The following is a 26,669-nucleotide window of genomic DNA, read 5'->3' on the forward strand; positions in this document are numbered from 1 at the left end:
TACCAGCAAACTGAGAGAAATGACAAAACGATGCAATAAAAGTGAAAAAAAACAAAAACGGACGGGAACGTTAATTCATCTGACCCATGGGTTAATTCCTGTAAATGGAGAGAGAGAGAGACTGAAAAAGACAGGAGTGGATGACAGGATGACGGGAGAGGTGACACGAGGGGGAGAGAAGAGATGGGATGTCAAGGAAATAGTGCGTTTTAATCACCCTGCTGACATTGAAAAATTCTACATGAGTAAAAAAAATCAGGGGTCAAATGCATGCAGTCTGTCTGTGTCTCTGCTTTTTACTTTTAACCTTATCTCAGATGACATATCTGGCTCATATCTGTTCCTCCATTTGGGGCTGTCAGCCTTATGATTCATGTCATTTGACATTATAAAACTGACTCGTGTCAACCAGTGCCCATGCTCCTCGTCCACTCTGCACGCACAAGTGCACAAAGCCCCAGAGAGCAGCTCAGAGGCTGCCTTATCACCCCGTCTTCTGTACAAACTTCAATGGATCGCTTTGAGTTTCAAACCCTAAGTTAGAAAAATAACAACCACGCATCTCTTTGTGTCACAATCACAGTATTTATAAAGGAAAACCATTTTTTAGATAAAGAGTTCAACATGTTCTCACCCACGTGTTCCCCTAGAGAGCATTTTTGGAGTAACAAAATGTTCTTTTCAAACATTTTAGTTTTACAAGCTTTGCATTAGTTTGTGGCTTGATGACAGGCATCCTTGTGATTGTGTGAATAAATGTAAAAGTGTTATAAAATGTGTGCCTTCTTTTAGTGCTATCATTGTTACTTTATCTTTATTTTAACTTGACTTTTTAATCAGATTTAGATTTTTTTTTTATGATACAAGTGACTGTTAGTGTCAGTGGTAAAATATGTTTCATAAATTTTCTATATCACGTCATTTATCATTTTGTGATTGTAAAATTATACCCTGTAATACACTGAATATAAAATGTTATGTTTTTGTGGCCAAGATAAATAATTTCTGAACTTATTGCACCTTTTAATTTGACCTGCATGTACGAGTAGCTTAAAAATTAATAAACTTTTTGGGGAAAATAAAAAAAAAACAATACATTTTTTCCACAAGTTTTCACAAATTCTTTTAACTTTCAGATATGCCTGTGTTGACATTCAAAGCTATGATTAAGTCAGCACCACCTCGCCATTATCTAAAGTGCCATTTCTAGATGCCTAAATACTGAGTTTCTACCATATGATTGATTGGCAGTTTCTATTAATACTTAATAAAGTGGCTAATGAGTGTATATCAAACCGGATACTCTTTTGTAAATTATCGTTTCTCTTGGCATCCGTCAATGTTCAACTCTGTGTGTCATTTTGCTTTAGAGGTGCGCGTGCGCGGCTGCAGCAGATCCTCCGAAAAACTCTGATCGTTCTCCGCTTCTGTGGCAGCGGCTTCACAGACTTACAGGGTTTCCTCCATCGGCTGACTGGGGCTTGGCAGACTTTCAGTTCTCAGATTTTGCAGCACTGCAAACAGGGCTTGTCAGGTAAACCCTCCTCATCAACACACTCACACACACACGCATTAAGAAGCAATCTGAAGCTATGAGTCTATTTTGAAAGGCAATATAGCGAGTGTACGTTAGTGCAAAGTTTCAGCTGAGTGGGAAGTGAAATGGAGGAAAAAAGAATTGAACAAATAATCTTTCAGCAGGACTGAATATTAGTTTAACTGTTACACAGACTGTTGGGGATTAATGGTGTGTCTCTGCGGGTTTAAACTTAATAAACAAACTCCTATTTGGCAAGATGGCGTATGTTTTCATGGGTACATTTGTGTAATAACTGTATAGAAAGAAATTAATTAGGGATTCTAGTTAAAGGAGTGTGACTGCAGTGTGTCTGCGTGCGTGCGTGTGTGTGTGTGTGTGTGTGTTTAATGCTGACAGTAAATGCCTCAAGGACCGCTAACCTCGGGCTCACCTCATTTTTGGGTGGGTCTTTTTCTCTCTGTTGCATGCTCTAAACGGCTGCCAAGTGTGTGCTTGTGTTTGTATAGGTGCACTCACACACACACACACACACACACACACACACACACACACACACGCAAGAGAAAAATAGAAATATGGCTTGAAAGAGGAAGAACATAAAGTAATCCAACAGTGGAGTAGTCCTCTGTTTGTATTGATGCCATGTGAGTATGTGTTTGTTCTGATACATGATCATGAGAGCAGCTGCTGCACATACCAACAGATACAATAAACTACACACAGAGAGTTGAGCACACACAGCCGTTTAAACACACAGTGGAAAGAAACCCAGTTTTTCTGCCAAGATGGACGTTCAACTCAGTTTTATGTGAACGTTGTTTAGAGAGCTGTTAATTCATAAGTTTAAAGGGGGAGAAAAGTATCCAAAAACATTGTAAGGCAAAGATTTTAAGAAGATCTTAATTTGTTTACTCTTTGATATTCAGGCATTTTGTAGCTTCTAAAAATGGTCTTTAAAAGCAGTACCATTTGCCCTTTGAAGGTATTTTAACTGTTTTGGTATTAAGTAGAAGGACTGGAGAAGCTCTGAAATTTTGTTACAATATCTGTAGTATTTATCACAATTATGAGTCCTGACAAAATCTGCTGCATTTAACACAATATTTTGGGCTTTAAAAAAATTGATAACAGAATATTTACAAATACTACCGCAGAACCCTTTTTTTCTCACTTAAATCAAACTAAACTTTAACTGTTTTTGTTCAAGCTTACTAGAATATTTTCACTCTAAATGACAGAATAATAAGAGAATTGTAAATAAAATTTTCAAATTCAGAAGTTTAGATACATTATATTTGTATGTGCTAGAGAAGATCTTTGTGATGGCCACTACAAAACGTAGACTTGGTTATTAAGCCATTTTGTCACTAATTTGGCAATATGACTGGGGCACTTGTACATTTGCACAACCCAGTTGTGCCAGATTTTTAAATTCTTGGCTGACGCATTGAAATGTTTCTTAAATATTTCAACGTATTGCTCTTTCATAATGATGCCATCTATTTTGAGAAGAGCAGCAGTTTCTCCTGCAGCAAAGTTTCCCTAAAACATGACGCTGCCTCCTGGATGCTTCACTGTTGGGACTGTGTCTTCAGGCTTGTATGCTTCCCTGTTTTTCTTCCAAATTTAGCAATGGTTATTATGGCCAAACAGTTTCATTTTTCTTTGAGTGGCCTTTCCCAATATATGACTTGTTTCTCTGAGAATATTAACTCTTACATCAGTTGGCATCTTCATGAGGTTCTTAGTATTGGTTCTCAGGATGAGACAATATTTTATTTCACATCTGAACACACAAATATCAACTGCATCACTATTTTTTTTTGTACATACATGCAACATTTATAAATGCTTTCACAGATTTGGCAGTGAGTTCAAACAGTAGCTGGAATCCCTATTGTAGAGTCATTCAAACTGAAATCAATTAGACTTTTATTTTATTTCTCTTTTCCATGCCTAGTTATGATTAGATCAGGCTCAGTAGAAAGAAATAAAGAAGTTAATTAAAGTAACAGGTAGAAGAACGTCTATGATTCATTCACATAAAGTTTTCCTCTTCAGTTCAGAGGAACTTTGTGAATCTCTACAATAAAACAAAGCAGAAAAAGCCAATAATGCAGAGTTTGAAATTTTGGCTCAGAATGACCAAGCAATGAAATATTCATATTTATTTCTGCCCATGCTTTGTTCCATTGTACCAGCATTGTAAAAGTAAATCCCTGTTGTTAATTAAAAAACATAGCCGCAAAAAATGTGCTTGCAAAACTGAGACGAGACTTGGTTTGTTGCTAAACAGTGCTGTCTGGCAGAGTCCCACTGTGATACTCAAGCAACAGTTAGAGGGACTAGGGAATGAAAAATAGTCTGTGAGGAACATAAAGAGGCTGGCTAATACGCACGGATGAATGTGGTTTATGATTAGACGGAGAAGAACAGGGAGGAGATGACAGATCAAGCTTGAGGGCTGTGGAATTTTACACTGAACGAGACAAAGACAGCCAATGAGATGACAGCAAAATGAAGACACAATCTGAGTTTATTCTGTGCAGTTGTCAGCAAACAAGTTGTGCAGCTTGGCGTAGAAGTGGCTTTCAAAGAGATTTGACAGTGTGGGAGTTTTTTTTTTTTTTTTTTGCAAAATGGGGGAAAGGTTAAAGCAAATACAGTTCCAAAGCATTAAGGGTGTGTAGGATTCTGTCCGTCTGCGTTTGCATGTTTGCGTGCGCGTGCGTGTTTGTGTGTGTGCGCGCGCTTGCTTTTAAGTGTGTTTGACCGATCCATGAACCGGAGCCATCTGCCAACACACAGGGCCATCCAAAGACTACTGTATAAGGTATCCATTTCCTTGGAAGCCGGTCTTGTGCATGTGTAAGTTTATGGCAGCTGTATAAAAATGTCACATATATCCTCACAGTCAGAGTGCGGCTGAGTGAGACGTTTCTCATTGCATCACCTCACTGCATTGCGATTCTTCCAATTGCTTCAGCCGTATATAGAAGATGGCAGAGTCTAAATTTGACAAAGACATAGTTGAGTTTTATATGCGTAATATAAACATTATAGCTCCAGGGTAAGGCTAGTTAAGCAAATGCACTCTTTATGCTGAGACAGTTACGCTCCAGGAGTCAGGATTCTACCGTGGTTCAATTATTTGACATATTTCCACAAACCGCTGTGGCTCGGGAGCTGGTGTACTTTTATTACACATAATAAACTAGGCAGACACCCAGAAAAGGCCAGTAATACCTACAAACCCGAGAATATGATATTATAGTAATGTAGTCCCTCATAAAAATTCCAGGGTGCAACTGTGTGTATGTGTGCTTGTGTTTATGGGTGTCTGTAAAGGTAGCTGCTTGCTGTCAGCACGTCTTCCTATGTAAATTACTGTTACTTACTGTGAGCTCTCTTTATAGCTCTGCATTGCGTCACGTGGTGTAAACCCTATGGAGACGGTCGGTGTGTCTGTGTTATTTTAATTATATTAATTAAAAAAGAAAAAAACCCTTTAGATTTTGACCATTTTCCCCACACAGACTGTCTTTTTTATGTTCTCTGATCTTCATTTCTTCCATTCATTTTTAATTGGCTTCAGTTCAGCTAAATAACCGGGGAACTGTAGCAGTTTTAATTTCTTTCTCTGAAAGCAATTAAGAGTTTATCTTTCTGGTTTGTCTACATCGTCTCCAGCATTCTTTCAACAAGCTTCAGCGTGCTTTTCCTTCAGCAGTGGAGTCTTTTTCAATGAGGATTTATAGAAGCCATTGCATTTGAGTGCATTGCTTATTATTTTCATGGAAAAGACAGTTCTTGCTATTTCTTTGTCTTTCTGAAGCTTACTTGGAATGCTCCTTGGCTGTCCGTCAACTCCTTTGATTCGTCTGTCAGATGAAAAAAAAACTTTGGGTGCAAATAGATGTACATACCGTTCCTTTTGTCCTCCATTTTATTTCCTCTAAAGATTATGTACCTAACTGAAGTCAAATTCCTTGTTTGTGGACAGAATCTTGGCCATTAAAGCTGATTCTGAAGTCTTGCAAGGAACGTTTGGCTGTGAGTGGTTCGTGGTGAATTTATGTTCTTTATTTCTCTGGATTATAGGTCCTTAAGCGAACAATGGGTGGGCCTGGGGGACGATGACAATATATCTTGCCTAAGAAATGGGATATCTCAACTGGTATCAAGTGCTAACTTGACAGCATCCAGTAAAGGCCGCTTGCTGCACCTCTTTTACTGAAAAAGGGTGAGAGTTGCATGTTCGGAGAAAATGTGTTTGAAGCTCCAACAGCCTTACGCAGCACGAGTTCAAACGCTGCAGAGCACAGCAAGCAATTAAACTGTCAGTCACGGCTGTCACTCAGTGGCAACATCAGAGCTTTTCACAGGCCCTTCAGAGTTATTTAATCCTATTAATGGAGCAATAATTTTCTAAAGTGACCATCAAACGTGTGTTGATGCTTATTTTTTCAAGCCAATATGCAACAGCTGTTGGTAAAAATTCAGTTAAGCAGTCTTTCACCTCACAAGCTTCAGCAGTTTGTTTATTCTTTGGGATGGGTTGTGAACTTGTTCTAAGGTTCACGATAAGGAATTTTGTCCAGCTATGCTAAAGCAAAGAAACGCAGCTACAGTCATGGTACAAAAGAAAGTGCATCCCTTTTTAATCATGCTGACATGTTGGGATTCTTTAGCATATCATGTCACATCTCTGAAAGAGCACAGATGATGCTGATCTGCACAATGTTTGTGTTAATGGGAAAAGGTTTTCTGAGATTTAGCGTTTGGATTAAAAACAGCCACCTCACCGCTGATAACATCTTCACAGTTTGAAAGTTTGACTTTTTACCCACTGACGGCCATTTAAACAACATTTTAGAATATAATCCAGCCACCACACAAGATGGTAACCTTCCCAACTGGAGTCTGTGGATCAAAATGTCTTTTTTTACATACCTTAGTGCATAGAAATAAAATGCATTATCACATCACTTAATAGTCTGGATAAACCACACACACACACACACACACACACACACACACACACACACGCAAACACACACACCACTTTGTTTTCTATACATAAAGGAAGTTATTTTTTTACAGAATATACATGCCATGAAAATTTATTTTAGAAATGAATACAGACTGTACCACTTTAAATAGTCAATTTTTAATAGCACAGTCACTGAGTATGTTAGGTTGATGAACAGGTTCTGTGTCTATGGTAATTTCATTTTTTATGAAGTGTTACAAATCTTGCAAATATTAATATTACCATGGTGATAATTAAAACCGGGGGCTGCACAGTGGCGTAGTTGGTAGAGCTGTTGCCTTGCAGCAAGAAGGTTCTGGGTTTGATTCCCGGCCCCAGTCCCCCTGCATGGAGCCTGCATGTTCTCCCTGTCCATGCATGGGTTTTCTCCAGGTACTCCGGTTTCCTCCCACAGTCCAAAAACATGACTGTCAGGTTAATTGGCCTCTCCAAATTGTCCCTAGGTGTGTGTGTTTGTGTGTTTGCATGGTTGTGTGTCTCTGTGTTGCCCTGCGACAGACTAGTGACCTGTCCCGGAACGATAGCTGGGGATAGGCACCAGCAACCCTCCCGACAAGGGTGCAAAGAAAATGGATGGATGGATGGATAATTAAAACCAGTGACAGTTTCAATTAGGGTACTTAAAGTATTTTTTTTTTTAAATTAAAGCTCAAGATGGAGAAGGAAGTGGATGCATTAGGAAAAAAATGATACAGTTTAGCACAATAAACATATACACCAAATAAAGTTACAAATACCACTGATGAGACATGGGAGGACCCTTTGACCTTCCACAAAATGTACTCAGTTTCTTTGCACTGAGACTCGCATATAGACAGGACACGGGAAGTGATGTGAAAGAGGCTTTTAGGTGTTCATATGTTTTGGACAAATCAAATAGGTGTGAGGTTCTTTTTTCTATTTTGGTCTTATTGTGGTTTTATAAAATCAGGTGTATTTGAGGTGTATGTGTTTTTTGTGCAAATAATCAGTGTACAGTCTGGTAGACATCAGACCAGTTAAGCAAATAATAGCTGTGAGAGAAGGTGTACTTTCTTATGATGATGACTGTAATTATGGTTGTAATTTTCATAATCAGTAATTTTCATCTCCCATGTAGTATTTTGGTTTGAGATATTCCACTAATATGACTAAGAGGAGGTTTTGGTAGATAAGACTGCAGCATTTCAACTGTTGTGGTGTAAGCATCAATTTCAAAGCTGTCCCATTAGATGTTCAGCCTGTTAGTTGTAGTAATTGTTGCTTCAATGAAGTTGCATGTTACTGTTTATCACTAGCAGGAGAATTTCAGGCTGTGCGGCTTTAATTTCAAACCCTCAAGTTCGTCTGTTTGGGCATGTCTGTGCAGTGTGTAATTGTGTGCATCCTCAAGTGTTGTGTTGTCATCACAGTTGATGGAGTTTTTTTTTCATTCATTCTTGAGTTTTTTGGTGTGAGTTTGAGAGAGAGAGAGAGAGAGAGAGCATGATGCTTCACCCTGCTTGGACCTTGTCATGTCACGGTGACCAGAAAGCAATTATCGTTGTATTGCCGTTTTGAGTAGGACCTCCTACACTCCTCTCTTCCTGCCGAGAGAAATGTAGTGAGTAAAAGGCAAGATGAGAGAGCCAAGAGAGAGGGCGAGTGAGAGAGAGCGAGAACTACAACGAGCCACAGAAAGAGGACTGATTATGAAAGACGGACTTGGAGAGGAATGAAGAGTGAAAGTCCGATGAGGGCGAGTGAGCAAAACAAAGACTTGGAGAGAGAGAATGTCAGGTTGACATTGCTGGATAGTTTGAGTGCTCTCCAGGACCCCAGCCACTGCGTCCCGCTGCACTTCTCAGAAGGCGCAATTCTTTCAATACTGCAGGTTTACAAACACAAACACATACTTCTACAGGAAGATCCAGGTTTGACTTTTGAGGGTGGTTTCTTAAATTGTATTTAACGTTATTTGTTTGAGCGTTGCACTCTACACTGTAAAAAGAGAACAGGTAACCCAACTTAAATATATCAAGTTAATTGGTCACAAGTAATCAAATTAAGTTCATGTAATTTAATTTACTATGTTTATTAATCTGTAAAGTTAAACAAATGCAAATAAAGTAAGTTGGACAAACCTCTTTCAATTACTTGTGACAAATTAACAGTTTTTTTTTTTTTTAACGTTGGAGCTCCATTCTACTTTTTCAGTGTAACTAGATTGTCAGACAAAACTGAAGTGTTAAACATAATTCCCACTTTAGTATATGCTAAAAACAGATTACTAAAAATGCAGAGCCTTGCAAAATTATTAATATTTCTTGACCACAATTTGTCCTATTAAAACCAGAAGCTTACCGTATCTGATAGATGTTTTCACACAAATAAAAATCTGTTAAGTGTAGTATAAAAATTTATTTAGAGCCTTTTAATGATAAATTCATTGCAACCAATTACCTTCATTTGTCAGATTAGTGAATGGGCTGTTCAAGCCATTCTTGGAGGAAGGCTTGTCAGAGCATTGAAATAACTTCATACAGGTTGTAGCTCCACATTACAGCAGAACACGACTCCTAAAATATACAGTTTCTGCCTTCAGAAAAACTTGACCAGGAACTGATTTCAATTAAAGACTGTTCATGTCTGAGAGGATCATTTGAACTGAATTGCGACCTAACTAAATGATGCTGTTGAGATTAATAAAAAATAATGAGGGTAGTTACTAAATATGTAAATCCTAAAATAAGGAGTCGGCTCAGTAAGTAAATATGCTCTGCAGACGACACTGCCCAGAATGATTGTGACGTGCTTCATGTTATTCACCGTCCAGATCTGGGACTCAAATGCTCTTTCTCAGATGGTATCCAGTTCAGCCTGGAGCGGTGGGAAGTTCTGCGCCACACTCTGACAAGCTGCTGGCCTCATTTAAATTTGAAATATAACATCAGAGCACTTCTTGCGGGATTGCTGTTTCAACAAATGTGTCTACTGGCCTGGAAAGCAGCCATATTAAAATAACTCAGATTCAACTACCAGGAGATTTGCCTGGGATCGTGTTGGCCTCTCATCGTCCAATTAGTTTTAATATGCATCTATATTCGTTTCTGTTCATCATTTACTTTATCAATTTTATGTATTTCTTGGAAAGGTTCTGTCTGCCCATTGTATCATGACTGTAAGTAAAGTAAGAAACCAATAGCATTACTTAGAAGCCATTGCAAAGTAATATCTATTTATATCCTTACTGATTTCTTCTGCCTTTACTATTTTGTTACAATATGTCCATCTCAGTAACTTTTGAAAAGAACCTTTAAGCCATTAAAAGTATATTTATGCATAAATATACTTTTCATTAAACCCACATTTCTGTTCTAAAATGTTTTTATTGTTTTATTCATGTTTTATTTAATAAATGTGCAAATCTAAGGAAATACCATGACAGAATACTCTGCCTGCCTATTTTCTCTCAAACGTCTCTTTTTTCTGTTACATCCTATGATGAGGAACTTGACATCAATTCAGCCCTGAACTGCTTTTCATCGCATTGAGTAAATTCAAATCCGTGGGTATTTTTCTTTGTGTGTGAACAGAGCTGAGCAAGGAGCTGCGGCATTCCACTGTGGAGCTTCAGAAAGCAAAAGAAGAGAATGAACACCTAACTCGGCAGCTGACGTAAGTCTACCGAATGTGGCAAAGCAAACAGCTCTCTTGCAGAAACATGAAAACACACGTTTAAATGGAAACACAGGTGGATGGTGGTATTTGGAAAATGCTGGGTGAAGAACAGGTCACTGCTAGGCTCAATTCTCTTTGTTATTTCCCTCAGCCAATCAGAACAATCTGTGGAGCCTTGCTGACACCACCCAAACTAGGAAATGCTTGCGTTCCTCATGCTGGAGCAACTAAGCTGCAACAGCACAGGATTTGATGTATACACAGTCACTCAAAAGTCTAGCCAGGGATTTAAGGCATCAGAACAAATACAAATACACCCTGTGGCTCTTACATACCCAACTGATGAAATAACATTGGCTCAAAGAGTTTTAACAGCTTTGAGGGTTTTTTTTCCCCTAAATATGGTGGTCTTTAGACAACAGTATTCACATATTAATAACTAAGGAGGTCATATGCTGCAAATATAGCCTCCATGGTTTGAATTGATGAATATTAATCAACATGGCTACATTAAAACAACCATGTAAATATGTCAGATTGAGCCTCAAGGGCTAATTTTCAACTGTAGTTCCCTGACAGGTCGATGGTAAAAAAAATAAAAAATTAAGTAAAACAATTGACATACATATGAAAGAACATACAAAACATATAATTTACAGCAAATTACAAGAAATGATTAATGACGATACAAATGAGCAATTATTAATATCATGTCACACCCATTGAAAGATAAAAAAGCTGAAGTAGCTCATTTTATATGACTTACATTCTTATTTGTGCATTTAAATTTGTGTATTCATTAACTGCCTTCTGGTGAACCAGACAACATTGATTATTCTACTATGTGCTGCATAACTCTGCTTTGAGACATTTTATGCTTGTTAATTTGGTCTGTGCTGACTAACTTTTACTCTTGTTGCAATACGCTGCAGTGCAGTGGATCCTCTTCTTTCAAACACATATATATACAAGTTCTTACAAATGCAAGCGGCACCTTAATGTCCAAAGCTTGATTTGTTTTCCTCTCTCACACAAATGTTCTGGGTAGTTATATCAAGCACTTCTCACCATCCTGACTTTGTTTTGCCAGTAGCCTCCACATGTTGATGCTATTTCCACATTACATGGTTTGTGTAAGATTTTCTCTGCTTTTCCTCAGGAAGCTGATGGATGCTGAGAAGCCTCCACCAGCCTCTCGACCCGAGAGGCTGATGTGTGCAATCTCTTTGATTGCACACATCAAAGAGATGTGTGCAATGTGGGACAAAAGTGCAAACCTTTAGTGTGCACCAGCATCACCTCAACAATCTGTTGTCTCCCACTAAATAACTTGGTACAGAAATAATGTAATAGTGCTTGTTTTAAGCACGGGCTAGAGAACCTCTGGGGGAACCATGACTGCTGCCAGACAGTCTAAACACAGTGACATAAGGAGCACCAGCAATGCCGAAATTTGTGGCCCTTTTATTGGGTGAGCACTCCATGATGTTCTCCGTCAAGAACAGTGACTTTTATTTTTTTTACAAAAAGTAAATTTTTTCTATAAAAAAATTAAATAACCACACTAATTTCCCTACCTCTTGTTTTTCTATTCACCTAATGTATGCTTAGGAGGAGATGATTTCTTTTTGTTTTTGATTAAAAATTGTTACAAGACAAATTTTCAAGATACAAATTCCAAAATTAATTATATTCAGTGGTTAAATTAGATACTTTGGTAAGGATAAAAAAAACCAAACAAGATAAGAGGTGACCCCACTGACTAAAATTTAAACTTTGATGATGGAGGTTTGAACAAAACTCATCCACAAAAACTCCAGACATTAGCCACTGTCCCAATATGAGCTCCCCAAAAGGAAAAATCTGAACTTATCTGCAGCTTTTTTATAGTGACATTTTTGATTATCAATACTGGATCATTATCCCCACCTACAGTATTATGTATTTAGTGCTAGCTGGCTCAGCATCACCTGTAGTATGCTGACATAATTATGGAAGTTTACCCAAATATACTTACAGAAACCTTTGAAAGAATCTGTTTTATTTAAAACAGTAGCATTCCTATGCATAGTTCACAGAACAGTTAGATCACCTTAAACTTTTATGGTCAGATTAACTTCAGATGTGGATTCAGACCCTCATCAGATACAGATTTATGCCTTGTACAGCTCATGCTAAGAAGAATGCTTTCCTACTAAAGTGGGATCTTTTACCATTCTATTAAACCTCCGAATCTCAAGACAACTATTTACATTTTGATGTTAGTGATATGTTAGTGACTTTGTTGTCTGTCCTGAGGAGTTGCATTTTGATATGGATCAATAAGTTGTTGTTTTGCTTCCATTTATGTGTTTGTGATAATCTCCAAGCGTATCTGGTGTTTAACTCACCCAGAGTCAGACAACAAAGAAAACTGTACTATTGTTGGCCTAAAATTTCAAAGATATTTCTCTATCACATTATCCTGATATAGTACAACAATAAGGCACAGCAGAGTGAATACATTTTGTCACTAATCTATCATTTTTGAATGTTTCTGGGCAGCACATTTCAAGTGTTTATGTGCCTGGGTTATAGTGTTATTTTATGCAGCAGCAAATCCTTCAAACCTTGTCTTGATGACATCATTTATAACATTTGCAAAATGAACCTTCTTAAAAATGTGTCCAGCCTCACAGGGATACACAAACACTCCTCCACACATGAAGGGAGTAAATGTTAAAAGCACGAATCTCCCAGATAACCAGCACTTTAAAGAGCTTCATGACCTGAGTACACAGATAAAGAAAAATTGTTTTCACTTAATGTTTCCTAATTTTCCAAAGAGTGCCAGTGGTCCACAAAAATGTAAAAAGGTGTTTGTACTTAGTGTTTGCAAGGAATGATAATTAGTCATGGCATGTAATTAAGTTTTGACTAAAGTCCAAGAGGTTGGAGTCCTTGTCAAACGGTGTTTTTGACTAAAGTCCGAGAGGTTAGAGTCCTTGTCAAACTGTGTTTTTGACTAAAGTCCAAGAGGTTGGAGTCCTTGTCAAACGGTGTTTTTGACTAAAGTCCGAGAGGTTGGAGTCCTTGTCAAACGGTGTTTTTGACTAAAGTCCGAGAGGTTGGAGTCCTTGTGAAACTGTGTTTTTGACTAAAGTCCGAGAGGTTGGAGTCCTTGTCAAACTGTGTTTTTGACTAAAGTCCGAGAGGTTGGAGTCCTTGTCAAACGGTGTTTTTGACTAAAGTCCGAGAGGTTGGAGTCCTTGTCAAACTGTGTTTTTGACTAAAGTCCGAGAGGTTGGAGTCCTTGTCAAACGGTGTTTTTGACTAAAGTCCGAGAGGTTAGAGTCCTTGTCAAACGGTGTTTTTGACTAAAGTCCGAGAGGTTAGAGTCCTTGTCAAACGGTGTTTTTGACTAAAGTCCGAGAGGTTGGAGTCCTTGTCAAACTGTGTTTTTGACTAAAGTCTGAGAGGTTAGAGTCCTTGTCAAACGGTGTTTTTGACTAAATTCCCAGAGGGTTAGAGTCCCAGTTAAACGACGTTTAACTGAAGTCCTAAAAGCGGCGCAGATTTTAATGTTTTTATCCTTTTAAATCTTTTTTTTAATCTCTTTCTCTTTCTCACTGTTTATTCAATGTCACATGCTGTTTTTATTTTAATTATGTAAAGCACTTTGAAATCCCTTGCTGCTGAAATGTGCTATACAAATAAAATTTGATTGATTGATTGATTGAAGTCTGCATAGCTTTATTGTGTTCTGTAAATACTCACAATCTTTCACTTGCTTAGACCAAGAGCTCTTCAAAGCAGACAAGAAAGAGAATGGTATCTATATCATTAAAATGTCAATTTAGGAATACAGATACCTTATTTTACAAAATGTAATTTTCATCCTCAGCAACCAGGTTATTGCAGGTCTTTTCACATCTAAAAAAGCATCTACAACTTGTTTGTTTTTTAGTTCAATAACACAACATAATGTTGCACAGAGGAATAGAGGAAAATTATCTGAAAAAAATTATCTTTGTCACTTTGTTTATGTTTTCTTGCAATAATATGACATTTTTTGCTTTTTGACATTTGATTACTTAGTCTTATGATCCACTGAATGAGCCTTGAATGAACTACTTGCATTACTTGCATTACTTTTAAACCTATATTTTTGTTTGGGTTGAGTTTTATTTTTAGCCTAATTAAGTAGATTTGAATCAAAAAGTAGGTTACTGTCTCTGCAGAACCGACCTCCTGGTCATTTGCGTGACACAGTTTGTACAGTTTTTCTGACACAAATGCAGTTTCCTGGAATCTGCTGTGGAACCTGAACATCCATCTAACACAGGGATCAGTGTGGATGGATGAGAAGCTTCCAATCTCACATGACCCACGCAGCCATATGGATGTACATATACTGTGGGGACAGCGTGCCTGGAGGCCTTGTTCCATGATAGATTCTGTGTGAAGGAGGAGGATGCACATCAGCTAAAGTCTTAGATTTTATTAAATGATAAGAAGTGTGTGTGGGTTTGTGATAATTAATTTTAGTGATAGAAAAAAGGGTCTCACACTCAGACCAGGACTATTCCACTGTGCAACTTGTTTCACCATCAGGACACTTACAAAATATATGTATAGATATGACGTGTTGGATGTTTTCTGTGGGGTTGATGAGGGGAGGAGAAGAGGGTAAAATGTAAGATAATGAAGGGGAACAAATGTAACTTGCTGACGGCATAAACAAAATTGCTGATGTGGATCTCTGGATAACTTGAAATTTACCAAAGATGGATCATTGGATTAATTCTGCCTTTGAAAGCTGCTTTAGATTTTTGTTTAGGACCAGCACACAGAAAATATAAGATATACAATGTTTGGTTTATGAAGTAGGAACTTTTTCTTTGTCCTTTGGTGCGAACATAATTGCCTGAAACGGTAAACAGCAATGTCATGAGACAAATTCAATGAGTGATATCAAAACAGAGAATGCTAGCATTAGCCTTGCACTTCAGCAAAATTCTTTGCATTAAAACTTTGTCTACAGAAGCAAGATTAAATTATTAAATTTAATATATGCACAATAATATATGAGTATGTTTTTAAACAGGAATGATGGCTTTTCCTGTATTAGGTTAAATGTTTTTGTAACATTGTTTCAGCTTTCTTAATCTGTTTAACCCCAGTTTGGGGCAGACTATGAAGTGCTAACTTTAAGTGGCATCAAAGTTCCTTACATAACCAAATCTGCCTGTTTTTTATTAGTATTTATACCTATCACTAAATATGTATTTTGTGATAGGTGCTGCATTATATTAAACTAAATATAAATGTCTTTTTTATTTCTGATCAACCTTTTTCTTTCCGTTTCTCTTATTGGCTGAATGTTTAAACACCCACAACCTTTTTATATGCATGTGTGTGTGTGTGTGTGTGTGTGTGTGTGTGTGTGTGTGTGTGTGTGTGTGTGTGTGTGTGTGTGTGTGTGTGTGCGTGTGTGTGTGTGTGTGTGTGAGAGAGAGTATGCGTACCATGTTTCTTCTTAGTCCCACTCTGTACCATATAAGCTGCAGAGCATCCCAAGCCTTGGATTCTTTGGTTTGACATTCGTGAACAAAAAGCTTGTTTGTGTGTAAGCGTTGCCATAACAGCTTCCCAACCTTTAACCCCACCCCTCACCCACCACCTCCATCGACTGAGTGTTCAGCACCTGTTGTCTTTATGTGGCGCCAGTCCGTTGCTTTGGAAACACACACACACACACACACACACACACACATTTCCGCTGTGGCGAGAACAGAGCAAGGCTGTGGAATGTATCTGCTCCAAGCACGCTGTCTAAGGGATGCTCAAGTGCAGACTATTGGCACACACATCCACTTACACACTCTTCAAAACTTCGGTGTATCATTTCTTTTGTCAGTTTTCTTCTAATACTTGAAAAAAAATCTTGTGTACTTACAAGAGCTTTTAAGAAGTGAAGTATATCTCATATCACTGGGAGTATTTCTAGGCTTGATGGGCAACTATGAATGTTCCAGACCTGACAGGAGTTTCCCAGCGGAGCGTTCTGAACATGTAACTTCTGGCTGACGTGTGTTAATGGTGATAGGAAGGTTCCAGCTGCGCTCTGATTGGCAGGAATCACTGAGCGGATCCTTTCATCACGTGATGAACACATGGCAGATGTAGGCTCAGTTTAAAGGATGGATTAGAGGCAAGGGAGGAATAGATGAAAGAAAGGATAGATGCACTGAACAAGGGAGGATGGATGAAAGAGTACGTGGTGGAATGATTGAAGGTCAAGAGAGAAAGAGCAAAGGATAGATGTGATTGATGTGAAACGGCTTGTTTTCATAAGACTGCTGCACGCTGACTCTCTCTCTCTCTTTCTGTTAGTGTGTGTGTGTGTGCGTGTGTATACATTAAAGTGAGATTGTGTGAGTATCTGCAGTAATTTACCAATTGATCTCAGGGTGCAACTGAAGGCTTTTTCTCCTCCTTATCTTCTCTACCTCACACATATACACACAAACATGAAGACGTTTTTTTTTTTATTTCCTTCGTGACTGTTTATCTCGGTTAGATTTAATCAGTCACAGCCCTTCAGGAAATTCTTTTTTTAGCCTGTTTCGTTGTATTGAATTCAAAGAAAATCAAAACCGTCTTGTTTTTTTAATCTATCATAAAGTAAACAGAAAATCTAAAAGAAATTACGTTTTGATGAGTAGGTTTTTCCCCCCCCCCCCGTTCATGAGACTTTCTTTGTGTTTTGCTGACCGTATTTTGATATGGAGTGCTTGATCTGCCACAGTTTTAAACAGCGCTGTCACCCGGATTTCCTCCGCTCCAGAATCAGCAGAGGCACATCGCCCTGTTTATCTCAGTCCGTTTTAATTCTGCGGTGCTTTTTTTGACTGATTGATACATCTACTTACGCCTGAAACAAATATGTTCCTAAGACTACAAAAAGGGGATAATTACTGGTTCCTTTTAGAATCTGTCGTCAATAATGGGATTTTCTTTAAAAGGGCGATATTATGTAAAACAAACTTTTTTGATGTTCAAATGTTATTCTCTCATCAAAAACATACCGGTAAAAACATAGTTAATTATTAGTAGAGGCACAATATTGTGATGACTTCTTGAAGGTAGAGTTTCAGAAAGAGCAGGAGTTTTACAGAGGTCCAATTGAAAGGCATTAAAATTAAAATGTTAAATTTCTTTTAAGTCATTTTTTATGTATATAGCATTTGTTAGCAAGTGTAGTTAACAGGGATGGAAACACATAATACTACTCTTTTAAAGTCAGCTGAATTTTGTGCTGAATTCAGTTTTCAGTCTGTAACTGCATGTTATTACATCTTGAATGTCTGATATAGGGAATCATAAGCTGTTCTCACAGTTTAAAGCTGCAGTACATGTATTTTTACATATTAGGAAAACTATTTAACCACCGTCATCCGTGGCTACGCTAACTAGTCTTAGCATTCGTGGCAGGCTATGTTGTGATGAATCGGCTGTAGTGTAGCAGAGAGCAAGAGGGAGGGGAGTGATGTGAGTGGCGCGTACACAATAGTGATTGATAGCGCTAAAATCCTCCTCTTGTCTCTGGTTGGTTGTTTCTGACTGTGTGATTTATTTCAGCACTTAGTACTGGAAGCACTGGGAGAAAGCAGAGCTAAACTTTTTCACAGATTGTCTCGTACCATCACGACATAATGATCATTTCAACAAATATGTAAAAAAAAAAAAAAAACACATTCTTTAATAAAAGTGCAGCTTTTCCTGAATCCACCAAAAAACTAAAGACAGTTATCAGAAAAATCTGTGAAATTGGAAGTGAAAACAGGCTGTCTGCCTGTGAGCTTAGACATGCTGGTCCTCTCACTCTGTATCCTCATTGCGTGCGGCTGCAAGGTCACAGGGCTAGACAGCCGGTAACACACACACACACACACACGCATACACATTAACTGACCGTGCCGTCAGAGAGGGAATTAGGTTGAGAAGCTGACAGGGTTAGTAGGGTTAGGGTAAAGTGTGTTTGTGGGTGTGCATGTGTGTGTCTGAGAGCATATGTGGCAGTGTGTGTATGTGTGTATGTTGGTCCATGTGCACTTGTTGTCGATCCATGTAGATTTGAACTTATAAATGATTTTCAGTGTCCCTTCTGAGGAGTCAAGGTGCAGCTACAGAAAGAAAAAGAAATGTTATTTTAAACAGAGTGAAAATTTTGTATTGAAAGTGCAAAACATCATGAAAAACAGTCCAATCTAGCCATCAGAGAACAGCCCACAGCAGTTTTTAAGCATGAGGAGTTGGGATATACAGGAAGCTATCTTGAACTTTTGCTGATCCCAGTGGGAGGATCCATTGTTAAGGCTGGCTTCTTCCTCACAAGGATACAAGCGTGGGAGTAGTCAGGACACCAGTTAGATGGATTTGGTATCTGGCTCAGTGACACTTGAGATTGTAAAAACAAACTCAGGGAATAAATGTGTGTCGTTCTGCCTCGACATGACACCGGGGTCAAATTAATCTAAATTTCAGGAAAGGAGAAAAATATGATCGTTTTTGAGTTTTTGTCACTGTCTTGTTAATGCACATACATAAACTGATCAACCACTTTATTGTTGCACTTTATGTCCCCAGGGAACAGAAGACGCAGTGGGATGAGCAGCTGCTTAAACAGGAAGACGCTGAGAAGGAATACGGACAGAAACTGCACAGGTTTATCAACCTTTCCCTCTTTTCGTATTTCCCACACACCGAGCCATAAATTCCCTTAGCTTCTCCCACACAATCCCTTTACTCATCCCAGTCATTCTCCTAACCACCGTCTTCTTCCTGCGCTCCCATGCACTTCCAGATCTATTGCCTCCCCGAGCGAGCTGGGTGCGTTAGCATCTCTTAAATTAGTTGAGGAGATCTTAGGCTCCGTTAAGTGCTTGTAACGCTGCAGAGTCTCGTGCGAGGCTGGTGCAACAGATGGAAGCACTTCTTAGCTGGCGTGGAGTCGTGTTTCTCACAAACTCTCATCAGTGCCCAGAAGCATGTACGTTGCAGCAGATAGGCTTTGATTAGCCAGCATCGCACTGATATACAGACATGCACATGTGTGTCACATACTCCCAATCCACATGTGTACGCCCACAGAAAGGCACGTATAAGTGCAGGGGCCTCTCATCTTCCACTTGCAGGCATGCAGGGTGTATATTTTTTCACATGCTATCTGCTGGTATTCCCTTTCTAGACTGCTGGCCGCTTGGTGTGTTCAGTTACACTGTCGATTTATTTCCCATCCCACACAGCAGTCTCTGATCTAACCCCATGGCTGCTATAAAGCTCAACCTATCATAGCAACGGGGGCGGATGCAATTTCAGACTGTGTGAGGGTGAGAAGACAACAATTTGCCAATCCCCTAAGAATGGTGACCATAAGTGCCTGAACAGTGTTGATCTGGTCAAGACTCCACACCTGTCCTCTTTTATGCTGCAACAAATTATCCATTAGCTTTAAAATGTCTAAAAGCCTCATGCTTGTTTGTTTATAAAAATAAGTCAGATTAATATCATTTGTTAATTAATAACATATTAATTATGTTAATATGTTATTATTAAACAAACGAGGAAAAAAAAACAAGCAAAAATGTATTCATCCATTGTAGGATCGCAAATATTTCATAAGAACAAAAAAAAAAAAAAAAAAATTTCAAAACAGAAATATTGACTTATGTTTAATACTTGCCTAAAGATCACTAATTTCAAAAGGTTCTGACAAACGAGCCTCATCGGACCAACTATCCTAATTTATTGCATATAACTGTGGAATGACTGAATAAACCTGGACAATGAGAGGTGCAACTTCCCTTTTCGGATTGCTAAAGTATTTTTTTTTTTTTAAATACGGTTTGCCCCAGTTTTCCATGTCTGTGACTTATGTACTTTAATAAAAGTTTTGCAAAGATACTGGATGGTTTTATCCTGATGTAACAAAGCTGGCTTTCATCAGTTACCTGTTGACCTATAAGCGCAGAATCACGGTGCACCTGCAGGTGTGCATGCATGGGTGGTTGTTCAGAACAGGCGCAAACATGTCCTGTTTAAACACAGATGAAAAGAGCACTTCCTCCCAGAATATTGTAATACAGACATGTTTGTGCAACTCTCACCCTTTGTGTCTTTATCAACAGATTAACAGTGGAAGTAGAGGAGAAAAATAAGAAGTGGTTGTTATGTCAACAAAGGTGTGATGCCATGGAGAAGCAGCTGTTGTCATGGGAGCAGAGAGAGGAAGAACTAAACCAGAAGTGGCATGCAGCTGGAGAGGAAGTGACGCAAACTAGGGAAATTCTGGAAAAGATTTGGCAGGAAAACGGGGAGCTGATCAAAGAAAGGTCATCGATTCACGATTCTTCTGCTTTTTCGTTGTTTCTCCTTTGTGCTCCATATTATCAGATTCTATTCTGTTTTTTATCTGTTCACTTCTACCCTATAGTTTATTCTGAATATAATAATCATTATTAATGCCAATTCACCCTATATTCAGCTGCTTATGCACAGACTGGCTTACAAAACTTTTAAAATAAGAAACTAATGAACCATCTTTAGTCCTGTCAGAAGCATCCATATTGTAATTTACTTTAATGAATTTTGACTAGTTTTGTTCATAGAACTGCTTAAGCACAACTGTGTTCTGGCGTTCTCTTAATAGTCTGAAGAGATGGGACAGCCTGAGTGAGGAAACAGGTCAGTAAATATTTACACCTCAGTTCAGCCCGAGAGGACAGATTTGGGTTTGGAACAACATAACACAAATCAGTGCAAACGTCAAAGGGACCAAACTTTGCGTAAATCTTGAAGAGAAGAATTGAACCCTGAGGCAAACGCCACTTTCACATCGCAGACTATTCAATAACCTTGTGTTTATAGTTTATTATCAGCTTTTCATTACATTGAAAGTACTAAACGCCCCTGAGATCAAAGTTCGGATAACCAAAAACGGCTTGGTTTGAATTTATTTTGGTCAACTGGGAAATATTTACCGAGCTCTAATTATTCCACAGTGGACTATCGGGTGTGGAAACACCTTAAATATCTTAATATTTTAATTTAAGATTTAATTTGCAAGTTTACTTTGTAAAAGTGCAAATAATAATTTTCATAGTTTAATTGTTACCATAGCTAAAATCTGATGCTGTCAGTTTAATATTTGTGTTTGAGCTTGCTTTGTTCACACATACGTATCAGTAAATAATCAATTACCAGTGATTACTGTTAAGCTCAACCTATGAAACTCCAGCGAATCTGTGTTGAAACTAGTGGTGGTGATGTTCTTAACAGCCCCTAACTCATATTCTGCTTAAGGCCCCATAACCTCTTGGCCCAGCCGTGCATGATGAGCTAGAGCCACGGCACAGTGAAAATTTAATTCATGTGGCACTAGCGGGGGACAATGTTTTTTTTTTTTTTTGTTCAGTCTTTAATAAGCACCACGGAAGCTTTTTGTTTTCGTAGGCTGAGATTTATGGGACGAGTTCTTCTGATCCCCACTCTTCATAGTCAGCCAGCTGGCGCTGTAGCGCTCATTCATGTTTACAGGTCCACTTTTGTGGCTGCACACCTAGCAGATCTGTCTGACTGCGAGGGGAAGAGGTAGCAAAGACATTTGATATGGCATAGTTTGAGGCTTTAGTGGCACTGCAAAACATCAGCGTGCTGCGTGACCACAGGGCGAGTACAACAACTTCTCCATCGACTGAACCAGAAAAATCTCTGGTTGTCCCTTATGTTAGTGGTTTCAAATTTTCAGATTTCTTTACTAATATTAAGTAGTTATTAGGAATAGCCATCTATCGGCTATATCCACAATATATAGTGACAGGTCACAAAGGAAGCATTGGGTGAGTTTATCAGTCATCATAATGTTAACAAAGTGAAAACATCATATTAAAATCCAAAGCATCTGTTTTCACTAGTGACTGTTTTACTCATGTTTATTTTATTTTATATTTACAAAAAGAACCTCCTTACATGCATCACCACCCATGAGCTTGAAAGCCAAGTTAATAAATCGTACTGCAGTTTGAAAGGCCTATGAAATTTGTCAAAGTTTGAATCAGTTCTGTGCTGCTGGCGTATTTGTTTTGATGAATGACCAAAGAGACTATCTCCCTTAGGACACTGTAACCCACTAAGGTTATATCTGGACCAGGCAGTTCACACTGACAGGTTTAGCAGCAGAGCGTGGACTCCATTCACAGCCTGTATCCCATAATATAACCGTACAAGGTTCAACTCTGAGCCTCAAGATCCTTGCTGAATGTCTTCCCCCCCCCTTCTCTTTTCCCCTTTCTTGTGTGAACACTGTCAATAAAGGTGGTTTGAAATTTCTTTAAAAAAGCAAACAGTATCTTAACATTTATATGAAATACAGATGTTAAAATTGAGACTACTGCTCAATTTTTACTTGAGCAGTAGTCCAATGTTTTGATCATGCTGTCACAATACTGCTTGCTAACTGGTCATAGAAAAACAGGCATTTTTTAATGACTGAGCAAATCGCAGCCGCATGTCTCACTGGGCTTGCCTTAATCTAGTATTTGGGTTTGGATAATTAGTGCATGGGTTCCTGATGAAATCCACTTCTGTAAAAGCTTTTGGTCTCTTAGATTAATAATTTTACTCAGCTGTCCCTAAAATTATAAATCATCAAAGTTCCAAGAAAACAGATACATGGGATTTTCAGGACCTCTCCTGGCATTTTTAGCATGCCTGCTGTAATCAAAAAATGTCAGGAAGAATCCTGAAATGCAGACTCTGGTGTGTTTTTTAAAAAAATTGAAGAAAAAAAAACATCAGAATGCTACAAACATTTCTAGTCTTGTGGTTCAAGAATGTCTTCATGTTTTTTTATGGCTTGTGAGCCTTTTTGAAGTGGATTACAGTGCTGTGATTCACTGGGAGATGGTTCATAATAAGAATGACTGTGACAGAGTGACATTTAAATGGAATATAAATAATTGACGGGAGAAACAGAAACACTGTAAAATGTTTCTACACATAAATATTTCCTTGACTTTTCAGCAGTTTTCCCCTTAGAATACAAAGTATAAAGGGCTGGAGAGTAATGCACACTGAGGTTGAGTTCACATTAGAAACAAATTCTTGCATGACAGGATTTATTTTTCACTCCCCAGGATCACAAATAATTTAAAACCTATAGATTTTCCTCTGTGGTTCTCTGCACACAGACTTCACATTTAAGATAAGACTGCTTTTTAGCTTCTAGAATTGACATGAATTAGTGAAAAGCATCACAGTGTAGGATTGCTCCATAAGTCCACATATGATTAACAAAGCCATGAAGTTTTAATTGCTGAACAGCTACATGTGTTTATTCTTCAAGAGATTGGTGACCTGTCTTTTAGATTCACTGAAAACATTCACATATAGCGTAGATAATGAATTCCTGAAGCTGGAGCTTTCCCGTACCTGTATGCTTCAGTAAATAGTATTTTAAGTCATCACAGATGGAATCTGGTATGTGGTCATTAGTTTTTTGTTCTTTAATAGTTATATCATGTCTTCGATGACAGATGCCTTTTTTGGCATAAGAGATCCCATATCATATCTAGTGTCATGCACAAACTTAATTTCTAGCCTTCAAGGGGAATCTTTGTTGTAATCTGTACAAATAAGTCACGATTCAATAGGTTTCTCAGTTTAATGTCATGGTTGGAGTGGGTATGCCACAACATAAAAAAAAAAATCAAATCCAAATGCCAAATAAATGTGACATTTTTTTTTTCTTGTACACAGAAAATAAGTCTAAAGAGACTTGAAAATAGCCCACCCTTGTTAGTTACGGGGTTCTGACATCAGAGGATTTGTAACACAATGGAAGATTTGTGTGCTGAAACATTGCTTTAAAAAATGTCAAAAAACTTAAACAGTAGGGTATGATGTGTGTCACATTTAAATGCATTTATAAAGCATTAGGCATTGCAAAGTGCATAATCCACAAACTAGAAGGTGAAACAATGTCTGATGTCAAGGAAAGAACAAATATGCAATAGATTGTCATAATAGTACCATTATCTACATACACTGTTCATATTTCGCTGCTGTTACAAGTTACGTGAAACCTGATGCTTTTTTTTTTCAGGCTGTAGATTGAATTTGTCTCATGTCATCATTTCCAGTTATTTTTGCATTAGTTTTGTGTGGAGTACTTTTGTAGCTTAATCTACCCATTTTCTCTTCTGGATGGAAGTGCTGATCGCCTGTGACTTAGGCAGCCTTTGTCACTACAAGTGATGTGTGTGAGCCATGACAGTTTCAGTAGTTTTCAGTTGTTACTTTTCCTTAAAAACTAAACATTTTCTGCTCAAGCACGTACATGAAATTAAAAGTTGTCCATTTGCGCCACATATTGCATCTTAAGCTCCAGTTTAAAATTACACACAAACACACATAATGCATGGTATAAATACAGTAAATCTAAATTTTTGATATTTTTCACTGTAATTTTACTTTTTAAAAGTTAAATCAAAATATTTGAATAAAGCAATGTAGATGATTTCTTGTTGTGAAATCCTGAACTTTGACCTTACCTGACAGAAGTGAAGTTTTTAGATTTGTAATTTTTCAAGTTAAACAAAGCATGTAACCAAATTACTCCTGGTTAAAAAAAAAAAAAGTCCTTTAGTTACAATTACAGAAATAATAGTTCCTCCCCATCTGGAACTATGGTCTGTGTGCAGCTACTGTTAATGAATCTTAATGAATAAGCTGTTGATGAAAATCACTTGTGAAGTGACTGTGAAAAGACAACCTTAAAAACCACCAGGTCACCCTTCCCCCAGGCTGGTGAAAGATTGAAGGGTGATACAATAGAAAACCTGATGAGAGACATGAAACACAGCCATGATGGACAGTTGGATGATGAGATGAAGCAGGAAAGGAGAGACGATAGAAAGGAGGCCAGGAGGAGGAAGGTGGGCCTTGACTGGTCGGAGGAGTTACATCACCAACTCTTGCATGAGAGACACGCGACACTGGGGCTGCACACGTTCTACACGCACACAAGAGAGACGTCCCAGCATGCCCTGGATTCAGGGAAAGTGACAGAATTGAAAACAGAGGGACAGGGTGAGCGAGGGCAAGAGCTGGGAGAGGAAGAAAAACCAATGAAAGCCGCAATAAGTTGAAAGAGTAAAAGATTTAAAAGTCAAGAGAGGTCAGAAGTTTCTTTGCCTACTCATCCATCTTTTAAATGTGAGAGGACTTGTTTCAAGTGGTTTCAGGCAGCTGCATTTTCGTGACTGAAATGATGTCCCTCAGAAGCTCTCCAGCCCATCCACCCTTCCGCAGAGACGTGGTTTCAAGCCTTGGGCACAAGATAACGCCTTCATCTATGTTTACTTCACACTTTTTTCTGCTTTTCAAGTTCTCTCCTTTTTGCTCTTCTGGAAAGTATTATATCATCCTTGTCTGGATCTTGACTTTTATTATGGCTCTCAGTCTTTTTTTATTCACACATCATAAATTGCTATTGCTATAAAACGGGGTCCATTTTTTTCTTTTACAAGGCGGCACATTTCTGCTCGGAAATTCTGGGGTTAGTGGAAGAAAATTCCTCATCCTGGAATCAAAATAAGCTTTCCAGGTGGAGAGCTCTGTCCCTAAGTATAAATCCCGGGGGATGCATGATGTCAGCAGAGACTCCTGATAACTCCCGATCCTCATTGTTGATTCACGGACAGTGAGTAAATAGCTATTTAAAACTGCCCTTGAGCAGGGCCGACTTTTGTCTGCATGTGCACACACAGATGCTATCAGCATCCAGAGCAGAAACAAGGAATGTGCTTTTTTTTTTTTTTTTTGAAGAGGCATCAGCCGCTCACACACATGTTCTCTGCCTGCATACACACACGCCGGTCCTTAAAAGCAGCCTGGCGTGTGAGCAAATGAAAGAGTGTTCCCAGATTTCCCCATCATTCCACCCTATAATCCCCCCAGACCTCCTTCTGAGGGCTAAAGTTGCACGCACCCTCATGCGCCCTGGGGTGGGTGCGGGGTGTCTCACACACACACACATAGGCTCAAAGTTGATCCTAAAACTGCTGGTGCGTTTATCTTTCCTGAGATCTCCAGTTTTTGATAATCAGAGGCGAGTTATATCTGACAGGACACGTACACACTCAGGCACTCCAACCCACCCACATGCAGACACATAGAGATATTGTATGCATCAGCAGTTTGATACATATTAAAAAGGCTTTGACTTCATAAATCTGTCAAATCCTCACATCCTGGGGTTTCTTTTCTAGAAAGGACTTAACTATGAAATCCCTGATGGCTCTGTGCTTTGAACACACACACGCATACACTCGCCAACACACAAACACACAACGTATTATCGCAGAGCAGTGTAAACTTCACAGTAACCATGCC

The 26,669-nt window shown here is 38.5% G+C and overlaps 1 long non-coding RNA gene across 1 annotated transcript; it reads left to right on the top strand.

The window, feature by feature from the left end:
- Nucleotides 1-1,374: 1,374 nt before the first annotated feature.
- LOC148155809 (uncharacterized) lies at nucleotides 1,375-20,553 on the top strand. The gene is made up of 4 exons (XR_015765076.1): nucleotides 1,375-1,534; nucleotides 10,148-10,229; nucleotides 18,864-18,941; nucleotides 20,405-20,553. It is a non-coding gene; the product is annotated as an uncharacterized LOC148155809 (long non-coding RNA).
- The last annotated feature ends 6,116 nt before the right edge of the window (nucleotides 20,554-26,669 follow it).

The sequence above is a fragment of the Poecilia mexicana genome, unplaced genomic scaffold (genome assembly GCF_051168715.1).
Source record: "Poecilia mexicana isolate PSO_F unplaced genomic scaffold, ASM5116871v1 scaffold_13, whole genome shotgun sequence".
Taxonomy (NCBI): domain Eukaryota; kingdom Metazoa; phylum Chordata; class Actinopteri; order Cyprinodontiformes; family Poeciliidae; genus Poecilia; species Poecilia mexicana.